We start from the raw sequence: 14,132 nt of genomic DNA, 5'->3' as shown, positions 1-14,132 counted from the left end.
AGAAGTTTTTGATCCTTGCATTCCTGAACTCACATTCTGTATATAAATGTCTCCTAACACAGTGTCAGTGTGGTTTTTCTCAATGCCTTTTTTTTTTTTCTTTAACCTTTTGACATTTTTTTCCTCTTCTAGGATTGCTCTCACATCTGATGTTTCATGTCACACCTGAAACTCCTCTGTACCTCAAACTTAGAAAGGTAAGTGTGTCTCCGCTACACCCTCTGACTGCTGCCCAGGCTGCTCTCTGTGGCCAGCTGTGAGTCTGTGTTCTCATTCTCCTACGTTAGAGCACACGCCAAAGCTTCCTGCTCCCCACGGTAGAGGGGGTTATGTTCCAGAAAACACTTGCTCTCCGAGAATTTTCATTTGAGGAACTGCAGACCTTGAGGGAAAAATTACGGTTGGGGAATATGAAAGCCTATTTTTTACTCTTTAGAAAAATCAAGAGAACATGCTAAGAACTGTCATTGATATTCATATAACTTTAGAAATAAGGGGCACTATACAGATGCCTTTTATTTATCATGACTTGTTTACTAGAAACTTGTGATCTCCCTCCCTGACACTTAAAAAGATGTTTTCAAATAAAAACAAATTAATGCTAGGGGAAATTTGGGGGTATTATACTCCATTTAGAATCATATTTAGTATGTTGCATACATTACAATTCAGAGTCTCTAAATCATGCTGCTAAAGTCATAATGTGAGGTGATTCTCAATTTGCATATATTCTGTCCAAATTTCCTAAAATTATGAAATAAGTATGCCACTAAATCCAGTGGAGGTAACCTAAATTTGCCCCTAAATTTGAGGGAACTCGTGGTCGACAGGATCCCCAATATTTATCAGAAGTTTTGATTTTTTTATTTTTCTCCATCATACATATAGACATTATGATTTGTTTTAAACGCCTATTTCAAAATAATGACACCTAGTCATTAAATTTCATATCCAACATTTTGGTTGTTTTTCTCCTGTAACGTGTATTAGTTTTCTGTTTAAGCCCATTGCCTTCTTCACCCCAAAGGAACCCTCCCCCTATTTTGCAGCTTTAGTGCTAACAGTGTTGCTTAACCATAACTTTTGGCCTCTCTCCACATATTTTTTTGCAAAATGTCCTTGACTGTAATATGCCATATTTTTTTATTCCAGTCTTCTTTTTAAGTTTTCTTATATCCCATCTTACACTTGAGTTTTTTTGGTTGTTTTTTTTTTTTCTCCTAAACTAGATGAACCACTTCCAAATTTATTTTGTTCTTGGACTGACTTCTAGAAAGGCTGTCCACAGCTGCTCCAGGTGAAGGGCCAAAGTGAAATATTAGATGTGTGTGTTTAAATTCCTGTTCTCCAAATGGTTCTAATTGAAATTAATCCACTTTCCCACTCATACATCCAAAAGAAAGATTCTAGCAAAATCCAAATGTGCCAGAATCACTTCTGTATATCATTTGGGTGACTTCATGATACCTGTAAGACCAATTCATGCCAGGCCTATTTGTAATTGTTTCCTCTAGTTAAATGTGACATTGCCATTAAAGGCACAGCTAATAATATTATACTGCTTAAGAATTTAAAAATCTTTCAAATACATGACATACAAAGTTTTGAAGCAGGCAGGAAATAATTAGAAACTTCTTTTACAAGTATGTGTTAGAATATGGAATTATGTCATGATCCAAATTAAAGAAAGATTATTGAAGTGAACCAATAATTCATACTTTCTGTTATATGTATTGTATTCTGAAACAGGTTATTAATATTTCCTAATTGTGAACTTACCCAGTGTATAAAATCATTCTTGATACTTATTAAACAGGCCACATCTACTTTGTAAATAAACTTCAGACTCTGTTCCAGTCATTGTGCCTCCATATGGACATATGTAATGCATAATCTTACAACAGCTCTGCCAGGTAGAGAGATGTAAGCATGAAGAGAAGTTAGGGAACTTGCTTAAGGTTACATACCTGGCAAGTAGCAGAGCAGTGTTCCGACCTAGAGCCATGTGACTCCAAAGCCGGTGCTCTTTGCACTCCACCAGCCCATCTTTCTTGGACTGCATCCAGCAGAATAGTATCATTTGGTTAACGTTTTTTAACTAACTGTAGGAACACAACCTAGTATTAAGTAGAGTATGCTTCTAGTAAAAGAATAAGGGAGAGTAAAACACGTTATCATAGCACTTTTAGGTAAGGAAAGTTACTATCCAAGAAATAGCATTAATTTTTTTTTTTTTTTTTTTACTTCCAAAAAATAGCATTAATTTTTTTTTTTTTTTTTTTTTACTTCCTTGACCCCCTGAACAAACAAAAAGTTAAAGTGAAGGCCGTTGGGGATGAAGGGCATCGGGGGGGTCATAATATAGGAGGGTGTTAACTATTATGGGTACAATTAATAAAAGCACATATCTCTATCAGTGTGTTTAAAATAGTGTTAGGAGTTATGTGTGTTTATACTATGACAAAGTGTACTTTATTTGGGGAGTCTTAATTGATCCATTATGTGGCATTTACCAAGGTAATTCTTCCCTTTTTGTTTGAGCACAGGAATTAAAAGTGATTCATAAAACAGACGCACACACATACAGTCAATGTGCAAATTAGAACCACAGTAGGGTGATCATCATTTTTTGTTGTTTCCCTAAAATGGTTCCCGTTTGCTAGTTCCAATTCAGGGGAGATTTAGAGCTCCCTGTCAACACTCAGTTTTACAGAGAAACTTCAGTGTTCAGTTTTTGCTGTTAGTCTTTTTTGTGCACAGCTTTAAAAAATTGTTTTCTGTGTTTTTTCCTATGGAATTACTGATTTTAATGTATAGAATGGAGAAATGCAGGAGCATAATCTGTCTGCCTGCTGTCTGAGGTCTCTTTCTATAACGCGAGCCCTTAGCATATCGCTCTTCTGATTAAAAACTTTCAGTGGATCAGTCAGGACTCTTGGTTGCAACTGACGGAAATTAATGGGACTATTGAAGAATTCCAAAGAGCCAAGTGACGGGAGCGTATTTGCGTGTTAGAAGCATCACTCTGACAGCGGCATTGTGATTAGAATGAAGGGATGAAGGGGAGCCAGCCTGAGAACAGAGAGACTGAGGAACCAGTAGGGATCTCGGTGTCCAGTACGTAGAAATGTCCCTTTACTGATAAGCTCTTGCCAGGCTAGTAGTAGTTTGAAGGAAGCCACATGAAAATTGAGTTCTGGCCAGTAGGGTGGGCCGGTCCCCATTGTCCAGCATACCCTCCACCGCCACTAAGTTTTGGGGCACCACAGGTCGGAAGGTAGCCTCCGGCACACGGCTGCCCCTGTTGGATGGTGAGGGTTGGGGCCGAGCCCTGTGCGTGCTCGTTGACTGCCCCCTCCTCTTTTCCATCTGGGCTCCCCCATCTGGTGTGAGAAGGGAAGCAAGTGTCAGCAGAGGCCAGACCCTTGGGAGAGGAGAGCCGCCCTGCGCTCTGGTTTTCCGAACCCTAACTTCCAAGTTCCCTGTCTGGGGGTTTTCTTCTTGGGCACCATTTAATACCAAATGCTCACTTTGCTAATAACCAAAGCAGAGAGGGGGGCACTGTCTTGGTCCGCCCTGCCTCTGTGATGGGGCACTTGCTCCCCAGATACCTCCTCCTCTCCCGGGTCTGTCTTCCCTCTGGATGCACCCCACATGCCGGGCAGACTTAGTGGGTGCTTGTGCAGCAGGAAAATGGGGTCCCCTATTTGCTGATTCTTCTATGTCTGAAATTCTTCCAACCAGAACTCCCTGTTCCAAAAGTCCTAATCTCGGCATACTGGCTGATACATCTTGGCTTATCTAGAATCCTCTCTGGTTTTCATCAGGGCCTTCATAAGCCTCATCCAAAGTCTCAGATATTCAGCCACAGAATTTAAATGGAATTTGTTTTGAGGACATAACTGACCCCAAAGTCCAAATCCCTGTAGACATTTGGTGTCACAAGGACCTACCATTACTGCAACATCTCTGAATCAACAGATTTGTCACATTTATATCTTTTCTCCTCCCCGACACCGCCCCAGTTTCCAGCACACTCTCATTTCCATCTTCTGGAAAGCAACAGTTTCCAGAACTGTTGGAAACAGTTGGTTTCCAAACTGATGGAAACTCCGTCCGGGCAGCTGGTCTGGGAGGCACGTCCAGGCTCAGAAGCGGCGGTGTCCTGGGCCTCAAGATTCTAGCAGCACTGGCCTCTCTTTTCTCTTCCTAGTAGACTTCTGTTTTTTCCTTTGGTTTTTAAAGCAATTCAGAGTTTAAGATAAAGGCCTTAAAGATAACTTTCTCTGTCTCTCCCTTTCTAGGTATTTGCATAGGAATCAGAGGCGTTAATCTCGTGAGTAAACTCTCGACATCTGCACTTGTTTCCTTCCTTCCTTCTCTACCTGCCCCCAGGACTAAAGCACAGGACAGCTGCCAGGTCCCCAGCACCTTTGCAGAGTCCACACTCCTCTCTACAAGAGGAGGGGTGGTGGCATTTTTTGAAAAATAATCTGGCTCCCATTGTAGCAGTTGAAGCTAGTCTATAGCACAGATGCACATGAGTCTGTGATTCTTTGCACCTTACTCAGGCGCCCCTCACAGGTCTGAATCTCATTCCACTGTGTCAAGTATGCAGGAAGTACTCACTTTTGTATTCCCCATTCCGTCAACCTAGAGAGAAATTTCATTGCAGTCATTTTTAGGTATCTCCCTTTCCCCCATGGAGTGTGTGTCCTAGAATCTGGAGATTTCCCTGGCACCCGGTAGGTGAGGGCTGGTCTTTGGTATATGACAGTGGGGTAGTGGTCTCTTGAAGCCCTGCCTCTCTTGCCCCAGGCCTGGCCTCCCTGAGCACACCCACAGCCGTCCTTTAGAGGGTTCTGCCCTGCCTTGGGAACAGAGCTGTGCCAGGGCCCCTTTTCCTTTCCAGCCCCAGGAGCTGGGGGTGGAGGGGACAGTGTCTTTTTCTCTCCCTCTTACCGCTCTCTCCTTCTCTCAACCCTGAAGTTGGGCAGAGTCTCCTCACTGGGTTTAGATGTTAAGAAAGACAGACCGCTTCTGCCGTCATCTGGGCTAAAATACAAGGAATTACAAAGCCTGCACCTGTTTTAAATGAGCTAGAAAGGATGTTGGGAGGACAAACGAAGTAAAATTCCAGAGTTGTCCTGCTGCACTGATTTGGAGGCTGTAATGAAGGCAAAACATCACCCAAACACTGGTAACTATGGAAATGAAGAGAAGGAAACAGATTTGAGAGACAATAAGCTCGAAGAATCTGTATAGCTTAGTCAGTGAGTAAAATCTAGTATGCCTCCAGTTTCTAACTTTGGAGCAGCTGGGAAGCAACACGGTGAAGAGACTGACTATTAATAATGTGGACTCTCAAATCCCACACTCTGGATGCAAAGCCCGGCTCAGCTGCTTGCTGATTGTGTGACCGTGGGCAAATTGGCATCACTCCTAAGCCTCAGTTTCCCCAGAAGTAAGATGAGGTTAATGCTTCCTCCACATATGGTTGGTTGTTTGGAGCATTAAGTAAAATGATTAAAACAATGGCTATGACCTGGTGAGCATCCAATAAACGTTAGCTCTTATTACATAGTGGTGCCAGTGGCTAAAATCGCTGATGCTGGAGGAGCAAGCCTGGCGGGTTAGCCGTGCGGAGCCCCTGCTTTAGGGTAGGTGAGCTTGAGGGGCACTGACGGTATCGAAGCTGAGAGGTGCAGGAGGAAGGTAGATGGATTCTCCTGAAATTTGAAAGAAGTTCAGGATTGAAGATAGAGATTTGGGAGGTCTGTGACCCCAAGGAGTAGTTGAAACCCTGGGTGGTGACTGAAGTCCCCCAGGGATTGTGTGAGAAGGTAGAGGGCCAGGTGCCAGGCCCACAGATCTGTTCAAACTCTGAGCGACCCTTTCACAACATGCTCCTGTCGTCTTCAAAACGACTCCATTGCTGTGAAATGAATAATGAATGTCCTGTTTACGGTCTCCACTTCAGAGGTATAATCTCAGTCGCGGTGATCCAGCTCCCCGAAGTAAGACTTAGTTGCCTGTGATCTGCCAAATCGGGTGGGCTCCTTTCCGTCTGGAATTACAGTCCTTAGAAAATAAAAAACTTATCTGGGAGGCTTTCCGAAAACAGGCCCTGCACATCCTCAGCCCAGAGGAGTCTTTCGCTGGAAGCCGAGGCAGGCCTCCCGGTGTCAAGGCTCGCCCAGTTCTTTCCCACTCAAATCATTTGAAATAAAAAAGTCAGTTTGAAGAATTTACTTAAGCAAAATCAGGAGTAGCTCCAAGTGAATGAGCTGAAACTGGAGGGAAATCCCTTTGTTCAATTCGGGTTTCAGTGAACGCTCAGCAGGCAGCTAAACCAGTTCATTAACAGAGAAAAAGACGTGTTTCTCAAAGCGGCTCTCAGAAGCTAATGCTTAGAAGAACAGATTGTGACAGCAGAAATGCATTCTAGAAATCATAACGCTCTAGATTCAGGGAACTTTAGTTTTTGTCATCACTGAATAAACAAATCACTTCCCCCTAAATATCTCCCCTTTATTTAAGACAATTCCCTCTAACTGATCTGTTTACCGTGCACCAGTCCTCGTTCTTAGAAAAATGTGATTGTTCTTGCTACTCTGAACTTCAGAAACAAGTATATCTAGAAATGTTTAATGTTATTGGGTCATTTTAAAAAAAACCATATTCTTTACCCAAAAAATAATAGAATTGACATATTAGAACCTTTTTTCAGTGATTTCTGAAATCCAAATTCTGACCTGAAAAACAACAGTCTGCAAGTAGCATCCTGTCAAATGTAGATGTGTTATTTTTCCTAACTGCCTCTGCTCTGCTTTATTAAATTGTTGTAGACTGCACATGATTTTTCCCCTGGGGCCACGCATGCTTTCAGGTTCTCTGTTGCATTGTTAACTATTTAAGCATTAAACTGGGGCTGAGATGGCAGGTGGGACAGGCAGAGGGACTTGGTCTCCTCCCTGCCAGAGTTCTCCGCTTTCACTAGTGCTGCTTACATGGAACGGCTTAAGAATAAGCTCCTGTGTGAGCCCTCGGAGGCCAAGGAGTATTGTTGAATTCAGAAAGGAATCTCTTTCTTTTAGTGATAATTTGAATATTTTGACAATGAAGCTAAGCTACTCCACTGCCTGGTTTGCGCACTTCAGGTCACGTGCGCCCTTTCTAGTGAAGCAGAAGAGAGCCTCTGCCTCTCTTCATAAATTCATAAATTGGTATTGTCCATTGATGAGGTGGGTAGGAGCAAAGGAGGAGTCATCCAGAAGGATTGGACTCTCTTGCTTTAATGTTTTTTACAGCTCTTAAAAAAAATTAATATAGGCCTTTGGAGACCACCCAATTAAACCATCACGATAAAGGTTGAGTATTTTGAGAAGAGAGCTTGACCATGAGGATAATTTGTGAAGTGTTTATGCATATGCAAAGCAAGGAGTACGTTTAAAACAAATACTCTGGATGATTCAGAGAACCTGCTCACCTCCAGTATTTTCCCTAAATTGTGGTGGATTATTTTTAAACTTCAGTTGTCTGAAAATGGCCTAATTTTCCTGTTTTTAACTTAATTTTCCTGTTTAATAACTTATGTTATTCAAAATAAATGGACATAGCCTTTTTGAGCAAATTCAGAGAAGAAAACAGGCGACCAAGTGAATAAATCGCTTAGGTGAGATATAATTGGCTGTTACATAATAGATTTACCTTTGTACTGGTAAAGAGAATCCCGAAAAGCTTCCCCCCTAAGAGGATCGACTGGTTGGAATAGTCTTAGTTGGAAGAAGCCAACTTTTATAATTGACTGGTGACCAGAGATACCCGTTTCCAAATGCTCACCAGGGATCAGTGGTGCGAAGCTGGCTGTAGATCTTTCTGGAGACTTGGTGAAAACATAAGTTCCCAGGGCCCCAGCGACGCTCTCAGTCAGTGTTAGTTTGTACCGTGGCCTAGGAATCTGTATTTTTAAAAGATCGCCCTGGTAATTCTAACGTATAGCCAGGTTTGGTAACTGCGGAATTGTATATGCAAATTGGAGACTTCAGCCTTTTCACCCTGCACGGTTGATAAATCTGTATGAAGATATGAAGCTTTTTATGTGAGGCTTTTGTTGAAAATGAATGTCTACTGGTTATTGCTGATTTTTTTCAATTCATAATTTGTTTTAGGTTCTTTTATGACATAGATTTGCATACCTGTTTTATGGTGTATTCTAATACTGTTGATTTTTAAAAAATGCCATTTCCTCTGAGTTCTATTTTGACTATTTTATGTAAGCAATTTCATGGTTGTTGTTTTTTTTTCTACTTGCAGAAAGCAGGGGAAAACATCAGGGTTTTTCTAATCCAGTTGCAAGTAGGACAAAGGATATAATATAAATACTTAAAGATCTTCTTGGGCAAGATTACATGAGACGTTGAAAACCTTTTAAGTTACACATTATGAACTTCAGCAGACCTCTTAAATATGTCAGATGATCTAAATGTTACATACAGACTTTTGCCATATGGTGTATCTGAGACATTTTAAAATTAAGGGTGGTGGGTCTACTGAAGTATTACACTGTAGGATTTTAACAGCTGATCTTGATCGATCATCTATTAAAATGCCTAAAGAGCAGGAGAAAATCTCCTGCACACATTAGCAGTTGTGTATGTGTTTGTGCCCTTGAAGTAAGCAAGCTGAAGTTGCCCCGTAAGCGGGGGTGGGGGGCAGGGGGAGCGTTTCTCTAGCTTCGTTCACTTAAGGTGTGCAAGATCTCTTCTTACAGGCTTGAAGCCTCAAACTTCCGAGAGGTCTCCCTGACGGCCTTCCAGCTGATGTTTCCTGTCGCCCAGTAGGTACGCAAGCAATGATCGCTTTTAAAAGTTACTTCTATCTGAGCACGTTTATTAGTAATTGCTTGTGAACACATAGTAAAAGAGGTCAAGGACATGCAGGAGGTTCAAGGCACTTCAGAAAGGCTCTGGTAGAGAAGAGCTACATTTCCCCCTCAAACTGTGAAATACCTTAGAACAGAATTCTTTTGACCTTCTCTTTTTAAAAAGCAAATTAGTATCCTCTGTGTTTCGGGGAATCAGATCCTGCAGTTAACAACTTCTCATATCCTCTGCCTTCCCCACAGCACAGCCCCCGTAATACCTGCAGATCTCTGGAATTTTCTGCTGACAACACCGTCAGTTCAAAAGCTTTAAAGCTGCCCTATCTTCACTCCTCACTTGTGTACATAAGAAGATGTGTAAAGGTTGCCTCCCGTTTGTGGAAGATGTTGACTGATAAGCCTAAGGAAGATGCTGGTCACGTACCAGTTGCACTAGGGAGTCCAGCTACAGCTTCCAAGGCTTTGTTTGGAAATACTGCGGTAAAAGCTACTGCTGAAGTGTAGACTGCTTAGCCGGGGAGGATGGCAAGGTGGGAGTGGAGAGTGCTTGGTTTAGCTCAGAACCTCTGGGTTTGGCCTCTGGTCACCATCGTCGTCATCAGTCATGACATTAATGGGAGTTAACACTCTTAGAAGTTAACACTGTGCATTAGGCTTTGCGTAGTACAGTGTATTTATTACCTGCAGTATCTTTTTATTAGTCAGTGCCTGTGGGCAAAGGACTGAGGTGTCTGGACCTCAGTTTCCTCATCTGTTAGATGGGGATAAAGATGCCTTTCTAGCCCATCTCACAGGGCTGTCAGATGGGCATTAGTAGACAGAGTAGCATGAGATGACTTTATGAGTTCAACTGAAATGTAATATTGTTTTACTGAAGGTTCTTTTGGCTCCATTTGAAATAGAATATTCTTACTAAATAACATTATGATTTCTTGGCCAGAAATTGAAATTCATCCCAACGTGGCCAGCATGTCTACTAGGAACTGAGATAGGCACTGGCAGTTCTCATTAGGGGTGTGTGTGGGGGGTGGGAGTGTCTTGCCCTTGTATCTTCTGGTCACTGTATGATTGACATTGGAAGACCGTGCGTGACAACCAGTAAGATCCTGGAATGTGACTGTCAAGTATTGGGTGGTGAGTCTGCGGGCTGAAGACAGGTAGGGGGTGGCGAACACCCCAGGCCCTGTGTGTCTCTGGAGCTTAGCGGGACAAGCTCAGGCAAAATGGACAGGGCAGTCGCCAGGCAAGCCGGGAAGGAAGAACAACGTGAGGCATCGCTATAGGCTACTGGGAAGGAGCAGGAAGCATGCGGCAGCGGGAAATTGGGGCTTATTGTAAGCAAGGTGCCTGGCCTCCAGGGCGACAGGAGCACAGAACGGGCACATTGAAGCCCCTGCGGATGGGCTGCGGATGGACCACACATGTGGATTGCGAGGACAACTACTTAGAGAGGTTCACATTCCTCCCCATTGAACTGGGTATGATTGTAATGGTTTGTTAAACAAACAAAGAACCTAAAGCTGTGAATGAGGGAGAGAAAAGACTTAAGGTGAAAAGGAGAGGAGGCCCTGCTTGCTAGTGTTCCACTCTTTTTAAGCTCCCCACCCCCTTCCTTGACATTCCTTTCTCCCTTTCAGAGAAGACAGTGCAGTAACTTGGAAAAGTTGCCTTGTCTCTCCAGTGCCATTTCCTTTTAAACTGGAAACAGGATGAAATAAAATGTCACCTTACCAAGACAAAAATGAAAAACTGGGGTCCTCTTAAAGGACTAGTGATAAATATTTTTGTATTTCTAACCAAGTATTTCTGGGTGAACAGTTTGCTTGGCATCCTTTGAATTTATTGGATGTGCCGTGGAAAGGCCAAGAGAAGATTCTCAGTCAAGCGCTGGATAGTAGCTTTGTCCCGTAAATAACACATGTGACCGCAGAGGTGGGCAGACCTCTGCTTCTGGAGGAAGGGGTGTGAGCTTTGGAGTGGGCACAGCAATTTTACTTTTCTCTCTGAACTGTGTACACAGTTTATAGTCAAGTGAGTTCCGGATGTTCATCCATTGAAAAAGCTTGGGAAAAAAAAAAGTGTAAATTGTTTTTTGAAACTGCCAATTACATCTGTGTCCATTCAGTTAATCAGATTAGGTCTCAGGCCCTCCTTGTGGGAAAAAAAGGAACCATTTAGAGGTTTCAGAACAGTACTTTTAAATCTGCTGTTCCCGCAGGGTAATGAAGTTATTCATGGGGGAGGGATTAGTGATTACGTGTAACTTTTTTCTTGTGGACAGCAGTCTGTTGATACAGCGCCCTCACTTTCCCTGGCTCCCAGATCCCCCCGCCTGGCGCATCGGAACCCTTGTGTTCAAGGCACTGCCTTCTTTGCAGGCCCGTCTCCTGCTACCCCGCTTCTGCTCACACCTGCCTTCCAGCCAAACTAGAGCACATGATCCATGCTGCCCCGTGTTGCTTCATGCCTCTGTGCTTTTACATGGTCTCCCCTCTGCCTGAAATAGACCTACTCCTTTTGTCCACCTGGTTCGCTCCTAAACTCAGCCCAAGTAGTCATTATCAAAATTTAGAAACTACGGATACTCAAAGAGGAAAAACAAAGAAAGTCATCTCTAATTCAGCCCCCTGGCGACCCTTTGCTGACATACTGTTATCTGCACTTTCAGCCCTTTTTCTATTTATTTAGAGAGGTTGTTTTTTTTAGGATGAAACAGTCCACCCAAGTCTTGAGCATCCTTTCCCGATCTCATGTAGCTTTTAAGGTTCTGTCAAGAGATTTTAACTCGGGCGTCTGGCTTCCCGTCATCCATGTGACTAGTGAGCTTTTCTTATTTCTTTTCTCAGTGTGAGCCTTTGCCCTCACACACTTCCTGGGAAGGAATCAGGCTTTTCTTTTCCCTAGAATGGTAACCGTATTAGGACAATAGGCCCTGCCGATAATTAGGTAAGTTTTGGTTCCTCTGTGCCCTGCTCTTAGAGTTCCAGGAAAAGAGATCACCGCTGTCAGCTATAGAAACACATCGTAAAGGGCATAAAGGCGAGTAGCCGAGGATTTGTTGGGAGGGGGGAGGGGGATATATTTCCAGCTGTCACAAAGGAGTAGTCCCTGCCGCTGACTTTAATGACTAGGAAATCTTCTCCTAACACCAAAGGCTCTTGTCTGGATTTCGGGTCCGTGCTCCACCCCACCCCCTGCCATGCTACCTAGCATTCATTAACAGTCTCCCTGACACATTCCGTCCCATCTCAGCTTGAGAACCAGTCACGGGCCTCACACTTGCCTCTCTGGATGCACTTACCTATTTTGCTTGCTTGTAGACCTTTGTCTGTTTCTTCCTAAATGTTAATATTTAAGAGCACCTTGTATGAGGTGGGGCGAGGAGGAGTGGGGAGGATTTAAGAACCTTGTAAAGATGTTTCCTTCCCTCCTCTCTGCCTGATGGATATTATGCCGAGTGGCCGGTCCCGTAGAGGTGCTCTGGCCCTGTCTGGGGGAGTCCCGAGCTGTGTAAGCCCCCTGCTTCCACTCCGTACAGGTGCCCAAACAGGATTTTTGAGCTATTAGGGTCTCGTTTTGTATTATCACCATCTAGAAATTATTTGGAACATCTTATCAAGTTTTTTTAAAATGCAAACTTAATTCTCATTTTGCTTATTTTTATCACCACAGACTTGTCACTACACTACCTTACCTAAGAGGAACTGAGGGAATTGAGGCGGAAGGCTTCTTCTGTCCTTGGAGCCTCCAAGAGGGACATGCCACCACACGCTCACTTCCATCTGGCTCCACAGTGCAGAGTAGGTCGCCTAAGGGAGGACCAGTCTAGCTGCGGCCTGCTGTAAAGAAAACAAATCCCTCCCCAGCCCAGGCCACCCCGCTGTACCAGACCACTTGGGGAGGACAGACACTGGTGATCAAGGTTGATCATGCGCCCTTACTGATGATCTGAAGCCACCCACATACACAGAGCCCAGAGTAATTTATAAAGTCACTTACAGAAGTGAGATTCAGAATGGTATCCACTTTCCTGCAGGCAAGGGTATGATTCGCTATTATTTAGTCTGGGAGATGACCTCAGGGCCTCCTCCATGTGGAAGTCTCCTGGCTGGCCTGAATGCCCGTTAGGCACCATTAAATTCAATACATCTAAAACTGAACTCCGAACTCCTGTGTTTTGCTAGGTTTTTCTTCTGGGGCTTGACATTTCTTTCCCCCTCCACCATCACTGTCCCGTTTCCTCTACCATTTTCTAAGTCCTAATTTAACTACAGTAGTCCCTCCTTATCTGAGATTTCACTTTCCATGGTTTCAGTTACCCACGGTCAACCTCGGTGCAAAAATATTAAATGGAAAATTCCAGGAATAAACAATTGATAAATTTTAAATTGTGCACCATTCTGAGTAGCATGATGAAATCTCATGCCGGCCTGTTCCATCCTACCCGGGACGTGAGTCATCCCTTCATCCAGCATATCCTGCCTGTTGGTCGCTTAGTAGCTGGCTCAGTTATCAGACCCACTGTCGGTATCACAGTGCATGTGTTCAGATAACCCTTATTTTACTTAATAAGCACAAGAGTGGTGATGCCGTCAATTTGGATGAGCCAAAGAGCAGCCGTAAAGTGCTTCCTTTAAGTGAAAAGATGAAACTTACCAACTTAATAAAGAGAAAAATCATATGTCGAGGTTGCTAAGATCTACAGTAAGAAGGAATCTTCTATCTGTGAAATTGTGCAGAAGGAAAGAGAAATTTGTGCTAGTTTTGCCGTCTCACCTCAAACCGCAAATGTTACGGCCACGGTTCGTGATAAGCGCTTAGTTGAGGTGCGGAAAAGGCATTAAATTTGTACAATAAGATATTTTGGAAAAAATAGATTTTGAGAGACAGAGAAACCACATTCATATAAGTTTTGTTACAGTGCTTGTAATAATTGTTCTATTTTGTTCTTGTTGTTAATCTCTGGCTGTGCCTAATTTCTAAATTAAACTTTATCCTAAGTCCGCATGTATAGGAAAAGGCATGGCATATGTACAGTTTGGTAATATGTGTGGTTTCAGGCATCCACTGGGGGTCTTGGAACATATTCGCTGTGGATAAAGGGGCGCCTACTGTAGTGGGTTCCTGGTGCCTGGCTCCCCTGGTCACTGGTCCTGGGATCCCTGCCCCTTGTACTTTGCCTCCTCTTGGTCTTCTGTGGCTCTTTGAGGCTTAGATTCCTGCGCTTATTATGCCTTTTCCATCACTC

At 43.3% G+C, this 14,132-nt stretch overlaps 1 protein-coding gene across 4 annotated transcripts in view; it reads left to right on the top strand.

The window, feature by feature from the left end:
• Nucleotides 1-14,132, top strand: part of PLAGL1 (PLAG1 like zinc finger 1) — a 67,822-nt gene that overhangs the window by 36,944 nt on the left and 16,746 nt on the right. Inside the window, exons 4-5 of one of the 4 annotated variants that reach the window (XM_007450320.1) lie at nucleotides 133-197; nucleotides 8,774-8,843. The gene's annotated coding sequence lies outside the window, so the exon portion shown is untranslated. Of the gene's footprint in view, nucleotides 1-132; nucleotides 198-4,304; nucleotides 4,337-8,773; nucleotides 8,844-14,132 lie in introns of those variants that run through there. The other 3 variants (XM_007450318.1, XM_007450319.1, XM_007450317.1) reach the window with 3 other exon arrangements.

This window comes from Lipotes vexillifer, unplaced genomic scaffold (genome assembly GCF_000442215.2).
Source record: "Lipotes vexillifer unplaced genomic scaffold, Lipotes_vexillifer_v1.1 scaffold112, whole genome shotgun sequence".
Taxonomy (NCBI): Eukaryota; Metazoa; Chordata; class Mammalia; order Artiodactyla; family Lipotidae; genus Lipotes; species Lipotes vexillifer.
Note: the sequence above shows the minus strand (reverse complement) of the source record. Positions and strands in the feature narration are given on the sequence as shown.